The sequence below is a fragment of the Anarrhichthys ocellatus genome, unplaced genomic scaffold (assembly GCF_004355925.1).
Source record: "Anarrhichthys ocellatus isolate YVR2014 unplaced genomic scaffold, GSC_Weel_1.0 scaffold185, whole genome shotgun sequence".
In the NCBI taxonomy this organism is placed as follows: Eukaryota; Metazoa; Chordata; class Actinopteri; order Perciformes; family Anarhichadidae; genus Anarrhichthys; species Anarrhichthys ocellatus.
In genome coordinates this window covers 251,813-257,012 of record NW_022280215.1, presented here as the reverse complement: position 1 = coordinate 257,012, position 5,200 = coordinate 251,813, and the positions used below count along the sequence as shown (strand labels likewise).

At 40.6% G+C, this 5,200-nt stretch overlaps 1 long non-coding RNA gene across 1 annotated transcript in view; it reads right to left on the bottom strand.

The window, feature by feature from the left end:
• LOC116400608 (uncharacterized) overlaps positions 1–4,967 on the bottom strand; it is a 6,832-nt gene extending 1,865 nt beyond the window's left edge. The window contains exons 1-3 of the long non-coding RNA XR_004213935.1: positions 4,838–4,967; positions 3,418–3,621; positions 1,158–1,362 (exon numbers count right to left, since the gene is read on the bottom strand). This is a non-coding gene — a long non-coding RNA (uncharacterized LOC116400608). The remainder of the gene's footprint in view (positions 1–1,157; positions 1,363–3,417; positions 3,622–4,837) is intronic.
• Positions 4,968–5,200: the final 233 nt, after the last annotated feature.

Genomic DNA, 5,200 nt, shown 5'->3' with positions numbered 1-5,200 from the left:
CACACACACACACACACACACACACACACACACACACACACACACACCCCGAGGATTCAATAGGAATTCTTGGACAGAGCAGCATATGATGAACTGCTCTGTGTTCCTTCACCAGCACACACTTAAGGAAAGTTAGATTTAAGGCTTCAAGGCTTCAAAAACTGCACCAATTACTGAAGTTTAGGGACGATATCTCCCAAAGGTTTACCTCAACATAAAACACGGTCACATGTCATCGTTAGCTAGCTGATAATGGATCTGCTCCGAGCTATACACACAAACAACTATACATACTGTATATATACACGTACATATATATACACATACATATATACATACATACAGTAGATACACCCATTAATATATCTACACACAAATATGTACAGTACACACACACACTTGTTTTTAACACTCTGGCATCAGATGGGTAGGCTACACGTATCGGCCAGGAATAATTGGCATCAGAACATCTCTACGTGCCGCTCTCTCGGTCCTAAATGATGAACAAAATCGACTGACCTCCAGACCAGTGAGATGAGATCTATGATGCTGGATGAAGTGGAGCGCACAGAACCATTAGTGCACAGCCCGCAAGTAGAGCTGGACCCAAAGAAACTTTACAGTTTAATGTGGCACCAAAAGAGCCGACTTAATTCCAGACAGACTCCTCTTTGAACGGACAGTCGGCCTTCACAATCCAGCTCAAAGTTTCCCTCTGTCTTCTAGCGACAGATTATACACACACACTCGAGGAAAAAGAAGAGCAATGAGAAGCATTTTGGGGGGAACAAACGATCAAATCAGCATGTCTGATTGGTATTTACAACAATAAAACAGAATCCCACAATCCACCTCTTCCTTTTTACAACACAAAGAGAACTCAGGTCACAGCATCTTCACTGTGTCCATGGTTTAAAAACATTTCTCCTTGACCTCTTTGAGTTGTACAATCATGAACAGCAGAGCAGGCTTTTAACACAGTTTGTTCTGCGGGCAAATTGAATAAAAACCATCAAATGATTGCTCACTGAAAAGCCCTACAACACAATGTGTGAGTGTACCGCCTCTGTGGCTGAAGACTGGACCAGAATGAAAGATTTTTTTTTTGGTATTTCACCTCGTTACATTTTGCCGTGGCATCGAATGAGAACTCTCACCTTCACCCACAATCCCAAGGACTTCAAATTTATTCATCACATCACCGATGTCAGGGATCTTCATGAAGTCAAAAGGTAGGCAGCGCGAGGTGCACGGAGCTCGGCCCGGCTACAGGACGGCGTGAGGCGGCCAACTGTCGGCTCCGGAGGGGCGCGTGCCGGCTGTGAGCCATAGTATCCGCCACATGCCTTCTTCAGTGGTTACCTGCAGAAAGACGTACCAAATGATATACATATATGCACATAAATACACATATTCTCCAGTTAGCTTTAAGAGAGCATCAGTTAACAGACAAAACTGGATATATTTTGCCATTTTAAAACAAAAAGAAGCTCAAGAAAGTGATTTTTTGAATGCAGGTTTTGCAGAGTTGTTCTTCAGTGGCACAAAACTCACTCTACAGCTCCACGTCCTTGAGTTAAAGGGGCTCTCCAGTGACTCAGTATTGCACTTCTATTTAGCTGCAAGAGGCTGAGATATCCTGACTGGAAGATTTTCATTTCAATAAATGTCTGTTAGGTCAGTGTCACGGATGGAGGTAAGAAAATGGTAAATGAGCCTGTGGCCCACTCACTGATTTAAGCATTGCAATAATTACATATATACTGTATATATATATATATATATATATATATATATATATATATATATGAAACTTTGTGTCTGTGACATATCGGTGTGTAATCAATAAGCTGTATGACTCACTCAGTGACTGGGATCATTCTTTTATGTCTAAGGCAACATCAGGCTTGACTTAAACATTGCTTTCTTAACTTTGTAAAACTAAATATAACAAATAAATACACAGACATGCACTTTGTTGTTATTAATTATTGTTTGAAATGACTTGTAATAATTATTGTATTCTTAAATCGTAAACCAGCAATTTGGTAAAAAAAAAGAAATTAACAGGGGGTCCCTAGGGGGTCCGTGGAGGTACTGCAGGGGGTCCGCGAAATATTTGGTTGATTAGACAATTTAAAAAAATAAATAAATTAAAAAAAAAAAATGTTTTTTCCCAAACATGAATGTGTCCATTATTGTAATAGTTGAGTATTGTATGCAGGATAACAGGTATGTTTATGCATGGCAGTGGCACTAATAGGCCATCACTCATTTTCGTTTCCACATTTATGTTTAAAATAAATTTGAATAGCTTGTATGATGATTATCATGCAATTGACAGACAAAGTTGATGTTGACATTGATATCTGTTGACGAGGTGTGTTTATAAATGGCAGTGGCACGGCCTCCCTACTCACTGCACCTTGCACATGTTTAAAATAAAAACATGAATATATGAACCTGTGTATTATTTGAATAGCTTAGTATTGAATGCACAATAAAGAGGTATGTTTATACATGGCACTATAGGACCAGTTTAATATAAAACACAATTTTATACAATATATATAGTCGGGGGTCCCTGCTCCATCTCTCTATCAGTTTGGGGGTCCTTGGCCTGAAAAACGTTGAAGACCCCTGGTCTATAGTATACAAACATAGAATTGAGTTGAATAGATCAGCCCCATTTTCACTGATATCCATTCCAGCTCTTGAAGTTTGACTACAAAAATGCGGCATCAGTTTTTCTGCTTTGTAGACACAACGAAATGAACTATGAACACAATTCTGACAACTTAAAAATCATGTTTCAACATTGGAGATTCCGATTTAAATCAACGTAGCAGGATGATCAGAGCGGCGGCCATTTTTATGTGTACCGTTGCCATTGTGACCATTGTAGCAGGTTAGCTTCCATTAAAAAACTAAACTTACATCAAGTTGTAGATTCACTAAGGCAAGGTTTTCCAGTAAAGACTACAACGACCAGTGGAGTAGTAGCGTTACGAAGCGTAGAAAACGAGAAATAAATTAATAAAACTTAACAACTTAATGCTTCATCCACACACTCAAATAGAAATTGTAAATAAAGCAGGACTGATGATGGGTCACACTTCCCTGCCTGTTAAAGGCCCTCATCTGTCAAAGTTTATTCCACCGAGCATATCACACAGGTTTTTGTTTTTCAGATATTGAAAGTCTCATGTCTAACTCGAGATAACCCTGATGATTGTCAGATTTCAGTAATCTCCTTCCAGAACCCCGGAAGATATGATTATACAACCGAGTACTCTCACTGATGAGTAAACTGACATTCATGAGTACAAACAGTAACATAAGATTAAACATATATAATTCACTACACATTATGAAAACAATGGGAAACGATACCAAGTGCCTCCCTGTTATTCCTACCTTTTTTTCTTTTTTTCGGAGGGTGAATCAGCACCAAACAATCTGTTAATGTGATCAAAGCACCTCCTCCGGTATCCACTCGCTCTTCCCTCTTATTGAATCAGACAAGACTCTAGACGCCACTTTCTCCCATTTCATCTTCTCCTTGCAGGAGAAGCTGGAGGACTTGCTCACACACACCTCCCGGTCTGCCTGCCTACGGTGCTGTGGGCACAGAAAAGCTGCTCATCAGCATGCACAAACCAAAATAAACTCTTGTCTCCGAGAACACTTAAACGCCGCCGTGTGGTCTATTACTCCCTTATGTCACTCAGCCGAACGCCATCAACACCAGTGAACTGACAGCAAACTGTAGGTGAACTTGAGGAGGATGATGATGCAAGACAATGGCTGCAGAGGAGGGGAAAAGAAAGCCTTTTTGGTCGTTAATGTGCTTCCTCCTTCTCCTCATTTCACAACCTACACACAGCGGCATGCAGCCTGTTTTTTCCAGAGCAGATTTTAGCCGAATACTCTCCAGGCCCCAGACCCTAGAAGGCTAATATGAGCAGGAATGCACTGGGCACTGCTGTGTGGATCATATATTTTGTCTCTATCAACAGAATGACTCATGCGTGGTAATGGACTGAGTCTGAGGAATTCAAAAATGCAGGACTTTGAAAGCCACCTCTTGTGATCAATAGCAGTATTATCTTTACCTGAACTGGGTTTTATGATCAGTAAAATTATAGTGGTAATATTTTTTATTTTTTTTGCAGAAACAAGGCTTACGTCATTGCTATTTGAGGCACTTTGACAACACGTTTTAGTGAGCAACAAAAAAATAAAAAAAGAGCCAGCTAACATTGACATTAAAGGTAAAATGTTACATTATGATTTAAAATAATAAGTCCTGTTTATGTAAATATCTGTCATACATTAATGCTTATTGATATAAATCTCTCACATCCTCAACAGCAACAGCAAACACACAAATGTGGCTTTAAAATGATTGTGCTTCAACATGGACTCTGGCTGTACTGTAACGTTGCGTTTAAGTGTGTGCGCGTGTGTGTGTGTGTGTGTGTGTGTGTGTGTGTGTGTGTGTGTGTTTTAACTACGACTTCCCCAACACAATGAATGCAGCTCCAACATTTTTCAATGCAGAGCAGCAGCAATAAAAAAAATCCAACAAGTCAGACACATATGGCGACACTCAGCACAACTTGCTACAAATGTCCTGACTTTGTTGTTCCAGCATGGACTCTGCTTAGATACGTTACAATGAAACGTTAGCTGTTGTTCTGCCTGATTCACAAAACATATTAAAACGCAAATTAGGTTAAAAACAAACCTCCAAGCCGCATGTCTCGAGAGGCTGAAGTGAAGATATCAACATAGATTCTTATCTATGTGGCGATATGAAATATGAACTACTCACTCGGTCACTGTTTGGGGAGAAAATGATGGAACCGGGCCCGTTTATATCCACCCACCAACGGAGGCATTTTCATTGCAGCAGGCAGCGCCAGTAACTGGATCGTGCGGTTGACGAGCTGCAAGCGAGCAGATCACCAGGCAACAGATTGAGTGGCGTGACCACGGCCAATGAAAACGGGTTAAACACTTGTTCATTCGAACGCCCCCTTCGTTTGGACCAATCAGAGAGCAGAACGGCAGCAACAAGGAGGGGGGGGGGGAGAAGAAAACTGTGTTGCGGTCTGAGGGTGTTTGTACGAGGTGGGATATTATTGTTCTAATTTCTCAATTACATAATCCACAAGATCACACCCTGCTTCAGTAC